Below are 12,094 nucleotides of genomic sequence, written 5' to 3' on the forward strand. Positions count from 1 at the left end.
AAAAAAAAAAAAGGGGTGCAACACGAGGACTTCCCAGGAGGTCACCCATCCTAGTACTACTCTCGCCCAAGCACGCTTAACTTCGGAGTTCTGATGGGATCCGGTGCATTAGTGCTGGTATGATCGCACCCGACATGGTGATGCTAAAGAATGGATATAAGGAAAAGAAGCAGCGCAGCAGGTCCGCATGCGTTCGGCGCGATCCGGGCGGCGGCATCGATGCACCGGCCCACCGAGCGAGTTCCCTCGGTCGGGCCGGGAGAAAAGGGAAACTCCGAGGGTGAAAGGCGCGGGGAAAGAGAGGAAAAAAAAAAAAAAAAAAAAAGGGTGCAACACGAGGACTTCCCAGGAGGTCACCCATCCTAGTACTACTCTCGCCCAAGCACGCTTAACTTCGGAGTTCTGATGGGATCCGGTGCATTAGTGCTGGTATGATCGCACCCGACATGGTGATGCTAAAGAATGGATATAAGGAAAAGAAGCAGCGCAGCAGGTTCGCATGCGTTCGGCGCGATCCGGGCGAGTTCCCTCAGTCGGGCCGGGAGAAAAGGGAAACTCCGAGGGTGAAAGGCGCGGGGAAAGAGAGGAAAAAAAAAAAAAAAAAAAGGGGTGCAACACGAGGACTTCCCAGGAGGTCACCCATCCTAGTACTACTCTCGCCCAAGCACGCTTAACTTCGGAGTTCTGATGGGATCCGGTGCATTAGTGCTGGTATGATCGCACCCGACATGGTGATGCTAAAGAATGGATATAAGGAAAAGAAGCAGCGCAGCAGGTTCGCATGCGTTCGGCGCGATCCGGGCGAGTTCCCTCAGTCGGGCCGGGAGAAAAGGGAAACTCCGAGGGTGAAAGGCGCGGGGAAAGAGAGGAAAAAAAAAAAAAAAAAAAGGGGTGCAACACGAGGACTTCCCAGGAGGTCACCCATCCTAGTACTACTCTCGCCCAAGCACGCTTAACTTCGGAGTTCTGATGGGATCCGGTGCATTAGTGCTGGTATGATCGCACCCGACATGGTGATGCTAAAGAATGGATATAAGGAAAAGAAGCAGCGCAGCAGGTCCGCATGCGTTCGGCGCGATCCGGGCAGCGGCATCGATGCACCGGCCCACCAAGCGAGTTCCCTCGGTCGGGCCGGGAGAAAAGGGAAACTCCGAGGGTGAAAGGCGCGGGGAAAGAGAGGAAAAAAAAAAAAAAAAAAAAGGTGCAACACGAGGACTTCCCAGGAGGTCACCCATCCTAGTACTACTCTCGCCCAAGCACGCTTAACTTCGGAGTTCTGATGGGATCCGGTGCATTAGTGCTGGTATGATCGCACCCGACATGGTGATGCTAAAGAATGGATATAAGGAAAAGAAGCAGCGCAGCAGGTTCGCATGCGTTCGGCGCGATCCGGGCGAGTTCCCTCAGTCGGGCCGGGAGAAAAGGGAAACTCCGAGGGTGAAAGGCGCGGGGAAAGAGAGGAAAAAAAAAAAAAAAAAAAGGGGTGCAACACGAGGACTTCCCAGGAGGTCACCCATCCTAGTACTACTCTCGCCCAAGCACGCTTAACTTCGGAGTTCTGATGGGATCCGGTGCATTAGTGCTGGTATGATCGCACCCGACATGGTGATGCTAAAGAATGGATATAAGGAAAAGAAGCAGCGCAGCAGGTCCGCATGCGTTCGGCGCGATCCGGGCAGCGGCATCGATGCACCGGCCCACCGAGCGAGTTCCCTCGGTCGGGCCGGGAGAAAAGGGAAACTCCGAGGGTGAAAGGCGCGGGGAAAGAGAGGAAAAAAAAAAAAAAAAAAAAGGTGCAACACGAGGACTTCCCAGGAGGTCACCCATCCTAGTACTACTCTCGCCCAAGCACGCTTAACTTCGGAGTTCTGATGGGATCCGGTGCATTAGTGCTGGTATGATCGCACCCGACATGGTGATGCTAAAGAATGGATATAAGGAAAAGAAGCAGCGCAGCAGGTCCGCATGCGTTCGGCGCGATCCGGGCGAGTTCCCTCGGTCGGGCCGGGAGAAAAGGGAAACTCCGAGGGTGAACGGCGCGGGGAAAGAGAGGAAAAAAAAAAAAAAAAAAAGGGGTGCAACACGAGGACTTCCCAGGAGGTCACCCATCCTAGTACTACTCTCGCCCAAGCACGCTTAACTTCGGAGTTCTGATGGGATCCGGTGCATTAGTGCTGGTATGATCGCACCCGACATGGTGATGCTAAAGAATGGATATAAGGAAAAGAAGCAGCGCAGCAGGTCCGCATGCGTTCGGCGCGATCCGGGCGAGTTCCCTCGGTCGGGCCGGGAGAAAAGGGAAACTCCGAGGGTGAAAGGCGCGGGGAAAGAGAGGAAAAAAAAAAAAAAAAAAGGGGTGCAACACGAGGACTTCCCAGGAGGTCACCCATCCTAGTACTACTCTCGCCCAAGCACGCTTAACTTCGGAGTTCTGATGGGATCCGGTGCATTAGTGCTGGTATGATCGCACCCGACATGGTGATGCTAAAGAATGGATATAAGGAAAAGAAGCAGCGCAGCAGGTCCGCATGCGTTCGGCGCGATCCGGGCAGCGGCATCGATGCACCGGCCCACCGAGCGAGTTCCCTCGGTCGGGCCGGGAGAAAAGGGAAACTCCGAGGGTGAAAGGCGCGGGGAAAGAGAGGAAAAAAAAAAAAAAAAAAGGGGTGCAACACGAGGACTTCCCAGGAGGTCACCCATCCTAGTACTACTCTCGCCCAAGCACGCTTAACTTCGGAGTTCTGATGGGATCCGGTGCATTAGTGCTGGTATGATCGCACCCGACATGGTGATGCTAAAGAATGGATATAAGGAAAAGAAGCAGCGCAGCAGGTCCGCATGCGTTCGGCGCTATCCGGGCGAGTTCCCTCAGTCGGGCCGGGAGAAAAGGGAAACTCCGAGGGTGAAAGGCGCGGGGAAAGAGAGGAAAAAAAAAAAAAAAAAAAAAGGGTGCAACACGAGGACTTCCCAGGAGGTCACCCATCCTAGTACTACTCTCGCCCAAGCACGCTTAACTTCGGAGTTCTGATGGGATCCGGTGCATTAGTGCTGGTATGATCGCACCCGACATGGTGATGCTAAAGAATGGATATAAGGAAAAGAAGCAGCGCAGCAGGTTCGCATGCGTTCGGCGCGATCCGGGCGAGTTCCCTCAGTCGGGCCGGGAGAAAAGGGAAACTCCGAGGGTGAAAGGCGCGGGGAAAGAGAGGAAAAAAAAAAAAAAAAAAAGGGGTGCAACACGAGGACTTCCCAGGAGGTCACCCATCCTAGTACTACTCTCGCCCAAGCACGCTTAACTTCGGAGTTCTGATGGGATCCGGTGCATTAGTGCTGGTATGATCGCACCCGACATGGTGATGCTAAAGAATGGATATAAGGAAAAGAAGCAGCGCAGCAGGTTCGCATGCGTTCGGCGCGATCCGGGCGAGTTCCCTCAGTCGGGCCGGGAGAAAAGGGAAACTCCGAGGGTGAAAGGCGCGGGGAAAGAGAGGAAAAAAAAAAAAAAAAAAAGGGGTGCAACACGAGGACTTCCCAGGAGGTCACCCATCCTAGTACTACTCTCGCCCAAGCACGCTTAACTTCGGAGTTCTGATGGGATCCGGTGCATTAGTGCTGGTATGATCGCACCCGACATGGTGATGCTAAAGAATGGATATAAGGAAAAGAAGCAGCGCAGCAGGTCCGCATGCGTTCGGCGCGATCCGGGCAGCGGCATCGATGCACCGGCCCACCGAGCGAGTTCCCTCGGTCGGGCCGGGAGAAAAGGGAAACTCCGAGGGTGAAAGGCGCGGGGAAAGAGAGGAAAAAAAAAAAAAAAAAAAAGGTGCAACACGAGGACTTCCCAGGAGGTCACCCATCCTAGTACTACTCTCGCCCAAGCACGCTTAACTTCGGAGTTCTGATGGGATCCGGTGCATTAGTGCTGGTATGATCGCACCCGACATGGTGATGCTAAAGAATGGATATAAGGAAAAGAAGCAGCGCAGCAGGTTCGCATGCGTTCGGCGCGATCCGGGCGAGTTCCCTCAGTCGGGCCGGGAGAAAAGGGAAACTCCGAGGGTGAAAGGCGCGGGGAAAGAGAGGAAAAAAAAAAAAAAAAAAAGGGGTGCAACACGAGGACTTCCCAGGAGGTCACCCATCCTAGTACTACTCTCGCCCAAGCACGCTTAACTTCGGAGTTCTGATGGGATCCGGTGCATTAGTGCTGGTATGATCGCACCCGACATGGTGATGCTAAAGAATGGATATAAGGAAAAGAAGCAGCGCAGCAGGTCCGCATGCGTTCGGCGCGATCCGGGCAGCGGCATCGATGCACCGGCCCACCGAGCGAGTTCCCTCGGTCGGGCCGGGAGAAAAGGGAAACTCCGAGGGTGAAAGGCGCGGGGAAAGAGAGGAAAAAAAAAAAAAAAAAAAAGGTGCAACACGAGGACTTCCCAGGAGGTCACCCATCCTAGTACTACTCTCGCCCAAGCACGCTTAACTTCGGAGTTCTGATGGGATCCGGTGCATTAGTGCTGGTATGATCGCACCCGACATGGTGATGCTAAAGAATGGATATAAGGAAAAGAAGCAGCGCAGCAGGTCCGCATGCGTTCGGCGCGATCCGGGCGAGTTCCCTCGGTCGGGCCGGGAGAAAAGGGAAACTCCGAGGGTGAACGGCGCGGGGAAAGAGAGGAAAAAAAAAAAAAAAAAAGGGGTGCAACACGAGGACTTCCCAGGAGGTCACCCATCCTAGTACTACTCTCGCCCAAGCACGCTTAACTTCGGAGTTCTGATGGGATCCGGTGCATTAGTGCTGGTATGATCGCACCCGACATGGTGATGCTAAAGAATGGATATAAGGAAAAGAAGCAGCGCAGCAGGTCCGCATGCGTTCGGCGCGATCCGGGCGAGTTCCCTCGGTCGGGCCGGGAGAAAAGGGAAACTCCGAGGGTGAACGGCGCGGGGAAAGAGAGGAAAAAAAAAAAAAAAAAAAGGGGTGCAACACGAGGACTTCCCAGGAGGTCACCCATCCTAGTACTACTCTCGCCCAAGCACGCTTAACTTCGGAGTTCTGATGGGATCCGGTGCATTAGTGCTGGTATGATCGCACCCGACATGGTGATGCTAAAGAATGGATATAAGGAAAAGATGCAGCGCAGCAGGTCCGCATGCGTTCGGCGCGATCCGGGCGAGTTCCCTCGGTCGGGCCGGGAGAAAAGGGAAACTCCGAGGGTGAAAGGCGCGGGGAAAGAGAGGAAAAAAAAAAAAAAAAAAGGGGTGCAACACGAGGACTTCCCAGGAGGTCACCCATCCTAGTACTACTCTCGCCCAAGCACGCTTAACTTCGGAGTTCTGATGGGATCCGGTGCATTAGTGCTGGTATGATCGCACCCGACATGGTGATGCTAAAGAATGGATATAAGGCAAAGAAGCAGCGCAGCAGGTCCGCATGCGTTCGGCGCGATCCGGGCGAGTTCCCTCGGTCGGGCCGGGAGAAAAGGGAAACTCCGAGGGTGAAAGGCGCGGGGAAAGAGAGGAAAAAAAAAAACAAAAGGGGTGCAACACGAGGACTTCCCAGGAGGTCACCCATCCTAGTACTACTCTCGCCCAAGCACGCTTAACTTCGGAGTTCTGATGGGATCCGGTGCATTAGTGCTGGTATGATCGCACCCGACATGGTGATGCTAAAGAATGGATATAAGGAAAAGAAGCAGCGCAGCAGGTCCGCATGCGTTCGGCGCGATCCGGGCGAGTTCCCTCGGTCGGGCCGGGAGAAAAGGGAAACTCCGAGGGTGAAAGGCGCGGGGAAAGAGAGGAAAAAAAAAAAAAAAAAAGGGGTGCAACACGAGGACTTCCCAGGAGGTCACCCATCCTAGTACTACTCTCGCCCAAGCACGCTTAACTTCGGAGTTCTGATGGGATCCGGTGCATTAGTGCTGGTATGATCGCACCCGACATGGTGATGCTAAAGAATGGATATAAGGAAAAGAAGCAGCGCAGCAGGTCCGCATGCGTTCGGCGCGATCCGGGCGAGTTCCCTCAGTCGGGCCGGGAGAAAAGGGAAACTCCGAGGGTGAAAGGCGCGGGGAAAGAGAGGAAAAAAAAAAAAAAAAAAGGGGTGCAACACGAGGACTTCCCAGGAGGTCACCCATCCTAGTACTACTCTCGCCCAAGCACGCTTAACTTCGGAGTTCTGATGGGATCCGGTGCATTAGTGCTGGTATGATCGCACCCGACATGGTGATGCTAAAGAATGGATATAAGGAAAAGAAGCAGCGCAGCAGGTCCGCATGCGTTCGGCGCGATCCGGGCGAGTTCCCTCAGTCGGGCCGGGAGAAAAGGGAAACTCCGAGGGTGAAAGGCGCGGGGAAAGAGAGGAAAAAAAAAAAAAAAAAAGGGGTGCAACACGAGGACTTCCCAGGAGGTCACCCATCCTAGTACTACTCTCGCCCAAGCACGCTTAACTTCGGAGTTCTGATGGGATCCGGTGCATTAGTGCTGGTATGATCGCACCCGACATGGTGATGCTAAAGAATGGATATAAGGAAAAGAAGCAGCGCAGCAGGTCCGCATGCGTTCGGCGCGATCCGGGCGGCGGCATCGATGCACCGGCCCACCGAGCGAGTTCCCTCGGTCGGGCCGGGAGAAAAGGGAAACTCCGAGGGTGAAAGGCGCGGGGAAAGAGAGGAAAAAAAAAAAAAAAAAAAAAGGGTGCAACACGAGGACTTCCCAGGAGGTCACCCATCCTAGTACTACTCTCGCCCAAGCACGCTTAACTTCGGAGTTCTGATGGGATCCGGTGCATTAGTGCTGGTATGATCGCACCCGACATGGTGATGCTAAAGAATGGATATAAGGAAAAGAAGCAGCGCAGCAGGTCCGCATGCGTTCGGCGCGATCCGGGCGAGTTCCCTCGGTCGGGCCGGGAGAAAAGGGAAACTCCGAGGGTGAACGGCGCGGGGAAAGAGAGGAAAAAAAAAAAAAAAAAAGGGGTGCAACACGAGGACTTCCCAGGAGGTCACCCATCCTAGTACTACTCTCGCCCAAGCACGCTTAACTTCGGAGTTCTGATGGGATCCGGTGCATTAGTGCTGGTATGATCGCACCCGACATGGTGATGCTAAAGAATGGATATAAGGAAAAGAAGCAGCGCAGCAGGTCCGCATGCGTTCGGCGCGATCCGGGCGAGTTCCCTCGGTCGGGCCGGGAGAAAAGGGAAACTCCGAGGGTGAACGGCGCGGGGAAAGAGAGGAAAAAAAAAAAAAAAAAAAGGGGTGCAACACGAGGACTTCCCAGGAGGTCACCCATCCTAGTACTACTCTCGCCCAAGCACGCTTAACTTCGGAGTTCTGATGGGATCCGGTGCATTAGTGCTGGTATGATCGCACCCGACATGGTGATGCTAAAGAATGGATATAAGGAAAAGATGCAGCGCAGCAGGTCCGCATGCGTTCGGCGCGATCCGGGCGAGTTCCCTCGGTCGGGCCGGGAGAAAAGGGAAACTCCGAGGGTGAAAGGCGCGGGGAAAGAGAGGAAAAAAAAAAAAAAAAAAGGGGTGCAACACGAGGACTTCCCAGGAGGTCACCCATCCTAGTACTACTCTCGCCCAAGCACGCTTAACTTCGGAGTTCTGATGGGATCCGGTGCATTAGTGCTGGTATGATCGCACCCGACATGGTGATGCTAAAGAATGGATATAAGGAAAAGAAGCAGCGCAGCAGGTCCGCATGCGTTCGGCGCGATCCGGGCAGCGGCATCGATGCACCGGCCCACCGAGCGAGTTCCCTCGGTCGGGCCGGGAGAAAAGGGAAACTCCGAGGGTGAAAGGCGCGGGGAAAGAGAGGAAAAAAAAAAAAAAAAAAGGGGTGCAACACGAGGACTTCCCAGGAGGTCACCCATCCTAGTACTACTCTCGCCCAAGCACGCTTAACTTCGGAGTTCTGATGGGATCCGGTGCATTAGTGCTGGTATGATCGCACCCGACATGGTGATGCTAAAGAATGGATATAAGGAAAAGAAGCAGCGCAGCAGGTCCGCATGCGTTCGGCGCTATCCGGGCGAGTTCCCTCAGTCGGGCCGGGAGAAAAGGGAAACTCCGAGGGTGAAAGGCGCGGGGAAAGAGAGGAAAAAAAAAAAAAAAAAAGGGGTGCAACACGAGGACTTCCCAGGAGGTCACCCATCCTAGTACTACTCTCGCCCAAGCACGCTTAACTTCGGAGTTCTGATGGGATCCGGTGCATTAGTGCTGGTATGATCGCACCCGACATGGTGATGCTAAAGAATGGATATAAGGAAAAGAAGCAGCGCAGCAGGTCCGCATGCGTTCGGCGCGATCCGGGCGGCGGCATCGATGCACCGGCCCACCGAGCGAGTTCCCTCGGTCGGGCCGGGAGAAAAGGGAAACTCCGAGGGTGAAAGGCGCGGGGAAAGAGAGGAAAAAAAAAAAAAAAAAAAAAGGGTGCAACACGAGGACTTCCCAGGAGGTCACCCATCCTAGTACTACTCTCGCCCAAGCACGCTTAACTTCGGAGTTCTGATGGGATCCGGTGCATTAGTGCTGGTATGATCGCACCCGACATGGTGATGCTAAAGAATGGATATAAGGAAAAGAAGCAGCGCAGCAGGTCCGCATGCGTTCGGCGCGATCCGGGCGAGTTCCCTCGGTCGGGCCGGGAGAAAAGGGAAACTCCGAGGGTGAAAGGCGCGGGGAAAGAGAGGAAAAAAAAAAAAAAAAAAGGGGTGCAACACGAGGACTTCCCAGGAGGTCACCCATCCTAGTACTACTCTCGCCCAAGCACGCTTAACTTCGGAGTTCTGATGGGATCCGGTGCATTAGTGCTGGTATGATCGCACCCGACATGGTGATGCTAAAGAATGGATATAAGGAAAAGAAGCAGCGCAGCAGGTCCGCATGCGTTCGGCGCGATCCGGGCAGCGGCATCGATGCACCGGCCCACCGAGCGAGTTCCCTCGGTCGGGCCGGGAGAAAAGGGAAACTCCGAGGGTGAAAGGCGCGGGGAAAGAGAGGAAAAAAAAAAAAAAAAAAGGGGTGCAACACGAGGACTTCCCAGGAGGTCACCCATCCTAGTACTACTCTCGCCCAAGCACGCTTAACTTCGGAGTTCTGATGGGATCCGGTGCATTAGTGCTGGTATGATCGCACCCGACATGGTGATGCTAAAGAATGGATATAAGGAAAAGAAGCAGCGCAGCAGGTCCGCATGCGTTCGGCGCGATCCGGGCGAGTTCCCTCGGTCGGGCCGGGAGAAAAGGGAAACTCCGAGGGTGAACGGCGCGGGGAAAGAGAGGAAAAAAAAAAAAAAAAAAAGGGGTGCAACACGAGGACTTCCCAGGAGGTCACCCATCCTAGTACTACTCTCGCCCAAGCACGCTTAACTTCGGAGTTCTGATGGGATCCGGTGCATTAGTGCTGGTATGATCGCACCCGACATGGTGATGCTAAAGAATGGATATAAGGAAAAGAAGCAGCGCAGCAGGTCCGCATGCGTTCGGCGCGATCCGGGCGAGTTCCCTCGGTCGGGCCGGGAGAAAAGGGAAACTCCGAGGGTGAAAGGCGCGGGGAAAGAGAGGAAAAAAAAAAAAAAAAAAGGGGTGCAACACGAGGACTTCCCAGGAGGTCACCCATCCTAGTACTACTCTCGCCCAAGCACGCTTAACTTCGGAGTTCTGATGGGATCCGGTGCATTAGTGCTGGTATGATCGCACCCGACATGGTGATGCTAAAGAATGGATATAAGGAAAAGAAGCAGCGCAGCAGGTCCGCATGCGTTCGGCGCGATCCGGGCAGCGGCATCGATGCACCGGCCCACCGAGCGAGTTCCCTCGGTCGGGCCGGGAGAAAAGGGAAACTCCGAGGGTGAAAGGCGCGGGGAAAGAGAGGAAAAAAAAAAAAAAAAAAGGGGTGCAACACGAGGACTTCCCAGGAGGTCACCCATCCTAGTACTACTCTCGCCCAAGCACGCTTAACTTCGGAGTTCTGATGGGATCCGGTGCATTAGTGCTGGTATGATCGCACCCGACATGGTGATGCTAAAGAATGGATATAAGGAAAAGAAGCAGCGCAGCAGGTCCGCATGCGTTCGGCGCTATCCGGGCGAGTTCCCTCAGTCGGGCCGGGAGAAAAGGGAAACTCCGAGGGTGAAAGGCGCGGGGAAAGAGAGGAAAAAAAAAAAAAAAAAAGGGGTGCAACACGAGGACTTCCCAGGAGGTCACCCATCCTAGTACTACTCTCGCCCAAGCACGCTTAACTTCGGAGTTCTGATGGGATCCGGTGCATTAGTGCTGGTATGATCGCACCCGACATGGTGATGCTAAAGAATGGATATAAGGAAAAGAAGCAGCGCAGCAGGTCCGCATGCGTTCGGCGCGATCCGGGCGGCGGCATCGATGCACCGGCCCACCGAGCGAGTTCCCTCGGTCGGGCCGGGAGAAAAGGGAAACTCCGAGGGTGAAAGGCGCGGGGAAAGAGAGGAAAAAAAAAAAAAAAAAAAAGGGTGCAACACGAGGACTTCCCAGGAGGTCACCCATCCTAGTACTACTCTCGCCCAAGCACGCTTAACTTCGGAGTTCTGATGGGATCCGGTGCATTAGTGCTGGTATGATCGCACCCGACATGGTGATGCTAAAGAATGGATATAAGGAAAAGAAGCAGCGCAGCAGGTCCGCATGCGTTCGGCGCGATCCGGGCGAGTTCCCTCGGTCGGGCCGGGAGAAAAGGGAAACTCCGAGGGTGAAAGGCGCGGGGAAAGAGAGGAAAAAAAAAAAAAAAAAAGGGGTGCAACACGAGGACTTCCCAGGAGGTCACCCATCCTAGTACTACTCTCGCCCAAGCACGCTTAACTTCGGAGTTCTGATGGGATCCGGTGCATTAGTGCTGGTATGATCGCACCCGACATGGTGATGCTAAAGAATGGATATAAGGAAAAGAAGCAGCGCAGCAGGTCCGCATGCGTTCGGCGCGATCCGGGCAGCGGCATCGATGCACCGGCCCACCGAGCGAGTTCCCTCGGTCGGGCCGGGAGAAAAGGGAAACTCCGAGGGTGAAAGGCGCGGGGAAAGAGAGGAAAAAAAAAAAAAAAAAAAAAGGGTGCAACACGAGGACTTCCCAGGAGGTCACCCATCCTAGTACTACTCTCGCCCAAGCACGCTTAACTTCGGAGTTCTGATGGGATCCGGTGCATTAGTGCTGGTATGATCGCACCCGACATGGTGATGCTAAAGAATGGATATAAGGAAAAGAAGCAGCGCAGCAGGTCCGCATGCGTTCGGCGCGATCCGGGCGAGTTCCCTCGGTCGGGCCGGGAGAAAAGGGAAACTCCGAGGGTGAAAGGCGCGGGGAAAGAGAGGAAAAAAAAAAAAAAAAAAGGGGTGCAACACGAGGACTTCCCAGGAGGTCACCCATCCTAGTACTACTCTCGCCCAAGCACGCTTAACTTCGGAGTTCTGATGGGATCCGGTGCATTAGTGCTGGTATGATCGCACCCGACATGGTGATGCTAAAGAATGGATATAAGGAAAAGAAGCAGCGCAGCAGGTCCGCATGCGTTCGGCGCGATCCGGGCGAGTTCCCTCGGTCGGGCCGGGAGAAAAGGGAAACTCCGAGGGTGAAAGGCGCGGGGAAAGAGAGGAAAAAAAAAAAAAAAAAGGGGTGCAACACGAGGACTTCCCAGGAGGTCACCCATCCTAGTACTACTCTCGCCCAAGCACGCTTAACTTCGGAGTTCTGATGGGATCCGGTGCATTAGTGCTGGTATGATCGCACCCAACATGGTGATGCTAAATAATGGATATAAGGAAAAGAAGCAGCGCAGCAGGTCCGCATGCGTTCGGCGCGATCCGGGCGAGTTCCCTCGGTCGGGCCGGGAGAAAAGGGAAACTCCGAGGGTGAAAGGCGCGGGGAAAGAGAGGAAAAAAAAAAAAAAAAAAGGGGTGCAACACGAGGACTTCCCAGGAGGTCACCCATCCTAGTACTACTCTCGCCCAAGCACGCTTAACTTCGGAGTTCTGATGGGATCCGGTGCATTAGTGCTGGTATGATCGCACCCGACATGGTGATGCTAAAGAATGGATATAAGGAAAAGAAGCAGCGCAG

The 12,094-nt window shown here is 54.3% G+C and overlaps 42 non-coding genes across 42 annotated transcripts; all 42 read right to left on the reverse strand.

Moving 5' to 3' along the window:
* Nucleotides 1-12: 12 nt before the first annotated feature.
* On the reverse strand, nt 13-131 carry LOC132802744 (5S ribosomal RNA). Its single transcript, XR_009637849.1, has one exon. It is a non-coding gene; the product is annotated as a 5S ribosomal RNA (ribosomal RNA).
* Nucleotides 132-324: 193 nt separating this feature from the next.
* LOC132801078 (5S ribosomal RNA) lies at nt 325-443 on the reverse strand. Its single transcript, XR_009636194.1, has one exon. It is a non-coding gene; the product is annotated as a 5S ribosomal RNA (ribosomal RNA).
* A 163-nt stretch (nt 444-606) lies between these two features.
* Nucleotides 607-725, reverse strand: LOC132802745 (5S ribosomal RNA). The gene has a single exon (XR_009637850.1). It is a non-coding gene; the product is annotated as a 5S ribosomal RNA (ribosomal RNA).
* Nucleotides 726-888: 163 nt separating this feature from the next.
* On the reverse strand, nt 889-1,007 carry LOC132802746 (5S ribosomal RNA). The gene has a single exon (XR_009637851.1). It is a non-coding gene; the product is annotated as a 5S ribosomal RNA (ribosomal RNA).
* A 191-nt stretch (nt 1,008-1,198) lies between these two features.
* On the reverse strand, nt 1,199-1,317 carry LOC132801493 (5S ribosomal RNA). Its single transcript, XR_009636609.1, has one exon. It is a non-coding gene; the product is annotated as a 5S ribosomal RNA (ribosomal RNA).
* A 163-nt stretch (nt 1,318-1,480) lies between these two features.
* Nucleotides 1,481-1,599, reverse strand: LOC132802747 (5S ribosomal RNA). The gene has a single exon (XR_009637852.1). It is a non-coding gene; the product is annotated as a 5S ribosomal RNA (ribosomal RNA).
* Nucleotides 1,600-1,790: 191 nt separating this feature from the next.
* LOC132801494 (5S ribosomal RNA) lies at nt 1,791-1,909 on the reverse strand. Its single transcript, XR_009636610.1, has one exon. It is a non-coding gene; the product is annotated as a 5S ribosomal RNA (ribosomal RNA).
* A 163-nt stretch (nt 1,910-2,072) lies between these two features.
* LOC132802748 (5S ribosomal RNA) lies at nt 2,073-2,191 on the reverse strand. The gene has a single exon (XR_009637853.1). It is a non-coding gene; the product is annotated as a 5S ribosomal RNA (ribosomal RNA).
* A 162-nt stretch (nt 2,192-2,353) lies between these two features.
* LOC132802750 (5S ribosomal RNA) lies at nt 2,354-2,472 on the reverse strand. The gene has a single exon (XR_009637855.1). It is a non-coding gene; the product is annotated as a 5S ribosomal RNA (ribosomal RNA).
* Nucleotides 2,473-2,663: 191 nt separating this feature from the next.
* Nucleotides 2,664-2,782, reverse strand: LOC132802751 (5S ribosomal RNA). The gene has a single exon (XR_009637856.1). It is a non-coding gene; the product is annotated as a 5S ribosomal RNA (ribosomal RNA).
* A 164-nt stretch (nt 2,783-2,946) lies between these two features.
* LOC132801079 (5S ribosomal RNA) lies at nt 2,947-3,065 on the reverse strand. The gene has a single exon (XR_009636195.1). It is a non-coding gene; the product is annotated as a 5S ribosomal RNA (ribosomal RNA).
* A 163-nt stretch (nt 3,066-3,228) lies between these two features.
* On the reverse strand, nt 3,229-3,347 carry LOC132802752 (5S ribosomal RNA). The gene has a single exon (XR_009637857.1). It is a non-coding gene; the product is annotated as a 5S ribosomal RNA (ribosomal RNA).
* A 163-nt stretch (nt 3,348-3,510) lies between these two features.
* LOC132802753 (5S ribosomal RNA) lies at nt 3,511-3,629 on the reverse strand. Its single transcript, XR_009637858.1, has one exon. It is a non-coding gene; the product is annotated as a 5S ribosomal RNA (ribosomal RNA).
* A 191-nt stretch (nt 3,630-3,820) lies between these two features.
* Nucleotides 3,821-3,939, reverse strand: LOC132801496 (5S ribosomal RNA). The gene has a single exon (XR_009636612.1). It is a non-coding gene; the product is annotated as a 5S ribosomal RNA (ribosomal RNA).
* Nucleotides 3,940-4,102: 163 nt separating this feature from the next.
* On the reverse strand, nt 4,103-4,221 carry LOC132802754 (5S ribosomal RNA). Its single transcript, XR_009637859.1, has one exon. It is a non-coding gene; the product is annotated as a 5S ribosomal RNA (ribosomal RNA).
* Nucleotides 4,222-4,412: 191 nt separating this feature from the next.
* Nucleotides 4,413-4,531, reverse strand: LOC132801497 (5S ribosomal RNA). Its single transcript, XR_009636613.1, has one exon. It is a non-coding gene; the product is annotated as a 5S ribosomal RNA (ribosomal RNA).
* A 162-nt stretch (nt 4,532-4,693) lies between these two features.
* Nucleotides 4,694-4,812, reverse strand: LOC132802755 (5S ribosomal RNA). The gene has a single exon (XR_009637860.1). It is a non-coding gene; the product is annotated as a 5S ribosomal RNA (ribosomal RNA).
* Nucleotides 4,813-4,975: 163 nt separating this feature from the next.
* LOC132802756 (5S ribosomal RNA) lies at nt 4,976-5,094 on the reverse strand. The gene has a single exon (XR_009637861.1). It is a non-coding gene; the product is annotated as a 5S ribosomal RNA (ribosomal RNA).
* Nucleotides 5,095-5,256: 162 nt separating this feature from the next.
* On the reverse strand, nt 5,257-5,375 carry LOC132802757 (5S ribosomal RNA). The gene has a single exon (XR_009637862.1). It is a non-coding gene; the product is annotated as a 5S ribosomal RNA (ribosomal RNA).
* Nucleotides 5,376-5,535: 160 nt separating this feature from the next.
* On the reverse strand, nt 5,536-5,654 carry LOC132802758 (5S ribosomal RNA). Its single transcript, XR_009637863.1, has one exon. It is a non-coding gene; the product is annotated as a 5S ribosomal RNA (ribosomal RNA).
* A 162-nt stretch (nt 5,655-5,816) lies between these two features.
* On the reverse strand, nt 5,817-5,935 carry LOC132802759 (5S ribosomal RNA). Its single transcript, XR_009637864.1, has one exon. It is a non-coding gene; the product is annotated as a 5S ribosomal RNA (ribosomal RNA).
* A 162-nt stretch (nt 5,936-6,097) lies between these two features.
* Nucleotides 6,098-6,216, reverse strand: LOC132802761 (5S ribosomal RNA). Its single transcript, XR_009637866.1, has one exon. It is a non-coding gene; the product is annotated as a 5S ribosomal RNA (ribosomal RNA).
* A 162-nt stretch (nt 6,217-6,378) lies between these two features.
* LOC132802762 (5S ribosomal RNA) lies at nt 6,379-6,497 on the reverse strand. Its single transcript, XR_009637867.1, has one exon. It is a non-coding gene; the product is annotated as a 5S ribosomal RNA (ribosomal RNA).
* Nucleotides 6,498-6,690: 193 nt separating this feature from the next.
* Nucleotides 6,691-6,809, reverse strand: LOC132801080 (5S ribosomal RNA). Its single transcript, XR_009636196.1, has one exon. It is a non-coding gene; the product is annotated as a 5S ribosomal RNA (ribosomal RNA).
* A 162-nt stretch (nt 6,810-6,971) lies between these two features.
* On the reverse strand, nt 6,972-7,090 carry LOC132802763 (5S ribosomal RNA). The gene has a single exon (XR_009637868.1). It is a non-coding gene; the product is annotated as a 5S ribosomal RNA (ribosomal RNA).
* A 163-nt stretch (nt 7,091-7,253) lies between these two features.
* Nucleotides 7,254-7,372, reverse strand: LOC132802764 (5S ribosomal RNA). The gene has a single exon (XR_009637869.1). It is a non-coding gene; the product is annotated as a 5S ribosomal RNA (ribosomal RNA).
* A 162-nt stretch (nt 7,373-7,534) lies between these two features.
* Nucleotides 7,535-7,653, reverse strand: LOC132802765 (5S ribosomal RNA). The gene has a single exon (XR_009637870.1). It is a non-coding gene; the product is annotated as a 5S ribosomal RNA (ribosomal RNA).
* Nucleotides 7,654-7,844: 191 nt separating this feature from the next.
* LOC132802767 (5S ribosomal RNA) lies at nt 7,845-7,963 on the reverse strand. Its single transcript, XR_009637872.1, has one exon. It is a non-coding gene; the product is annotated as a 5S ribosomal RNA (ribosomal RNA).
* A 162-nt stretch (nt 7,964-8,125) lies between these two features.
* LOC132802768 (5S ribosomal RNA) lies at nt 8,126-8,244 on the reverse strand. Its single transcript, XR_009637873.1, has one exon. It is a non-coding gene; the product is annotated as a 5S ribosomal RNA (ribosomal RNA).
* Nucleotides 8,245-8,437: 193 nt separating this feature from the next.
* LOC132801081 (5S ribosomal RNA) lies at nt 8,438-8,556 on the reverse strand. The gene has a single exon (XR_009636197.1). It is a non-coding gene; the product is annotated as a 5S ribosomal RNA (ribosomal RNA).
* Nucleotides 8,557-8,718: 162 nt separating this feature from the next.
* LOC132802769 (5S ribosomal RNA) lies at nt 8,719-8,837 on the reverse strand. The gene has a single exon (XR_009637874.1). It is a non-coding gene; the product is annotated as a 5S ribosomal RNA (ribosomal RNA).
* Nucleotides 8,838-9,028: 191 nt separating this feature from the next.
* Nucleotides 9,029-9,147, reverse strand: LOC132802770 (5S ribosomal RNA). Its single transcript, XR_009637875.1, has one exon. It is a non-coding gene; the product is annotated as a 5S ribosomal RNA (ribosomal RNA).
* A 163-nt stretch (nt 9,148-9,310) lies between these two features.
* On the reverse strand, nt 9,311-9,429 carry LOC132802771 (5S ribosomal RNA). The gene has a single exon (XR_009637876.1). It is a non-coding gene; the product is annotated as a 5S ribosomal RNA (ribosomal RNA).
* A 162-nt stretch (nt 9,430-9,591) lies between these two features.
* On the reverse strand, nt 9,592-9,710 carry LOC132802773 (5S ribosomal RNA). Its single transcript, XR_009637878.1, has one exon. It is a non-coding gene; the product is annotated as a 5S ribosomal RNA (ribosomal RNA).
* A 191-nt stretch (nt 9,711-9,901) lies between these two features.
* LOC132802774 (5S ribosomal RNA) lies at nt 9,902-10,020 on the reverse strand. Its single transcript, XR_009637879.1, has one exon. It is a non-coding gene; the product is annotated as a 5S ribosomal RNA (ribosomal RNA).
* Nucleotides 10,021-10,182: 162 nt separating this feature from the next.
* LOC132802775 (5S ribosomal RNA) lies at nt 10,183-10,301 on the reverse strand. Its single transcript, XR_009637880.1, has one exon. It is a non-coding gene; the product is annotated as a 5S ribosomal RNA (ribosomal RNA).
* A 192-nt stretch (nt 10,302-10,493) lies between these two features.
* On the reverse strand, nt 10,494-10,612 carry LOC132801082 (5S ribosomal RNA). The gene has a single exon (XR_009636198.1). It is a non-coding gene; the product is annotated as a 5S ribosomal RNA (ribosomal RNA).
* Nucleotides 10,613-10,774: 162 nt separating this feature from the next.
* LOC132802776 (5S ribosomal RNA) lies at nt 10,775-10,893 on the reverse strand. The gene has a single exon (XR_009637881.1). It is a non-coding gene; the product is annotated as a 5S ribosomal RNA (ribosomal RNA).
* A 193-nt stretch (nt 10,894-11,086) lies between these two features.
* LOC132801084 (5S ribosomal RNA) lies at nt 11,087-11,205 on the reverse strand. The gene has a single exon (XR_009636200.1). It is a non-coding gene; the product is annotated as a 5S ribosomal RNA (ribosomal RNA).
* Nucleotides 11,206-11,367: 162 nt separating this feature from the next.
* On the reverse strand, nt 11,368-11,486 carry LOC132802777 (5S ribosomal RNA). The gene has a single exon (XR_009637882.1). It is a non-coding gene; the product is annotated as a 5S ribosomal RNA (ribosomal RNA).
* A 161-nt stretch (nt 11,487-11,647) lies between these two features.
* LOC132802778 (5S ribosomal RNA) lies at nt 11,648-11,766 on the reverse strand. Its single transcript, XR_009637883.1, has one exon. It is a non-coding gene; the product is annotated as a 5S ribosomal RNA (ribosomal RNA).
* A 162-nt stretch (nt 11,767-11,928) lies between these two features.
* LOC132802779 (5S ribosomal RNA) lies at nt 11,929-12,047 on the reverse strand. Its single transcript, XR_009637884.1, has one exon. It is a non-coding gene; the product is annotated as a 5S ribosomal RNA (ribosomal RNA).
* Nucleotides 12,048-12,094: the final 47 nt, after the last annotated feature.

The sequence above is a fragment of the Ziziphus jujuba genome, chromosome 2 (genome assembly GCF_031755915.1).
Source record: "Ziziphus jujuba cultivar Dongzao chromosome 2, ASM3175591v1".
Taxonomy (NCBI): domain Eukaryota; kingdom Viridiplantae; phylum Streptophyta; class Magnoliopsida; order Rosales; family Rhamnaceae; genus Ziziphus; species Ziziphus jujuba.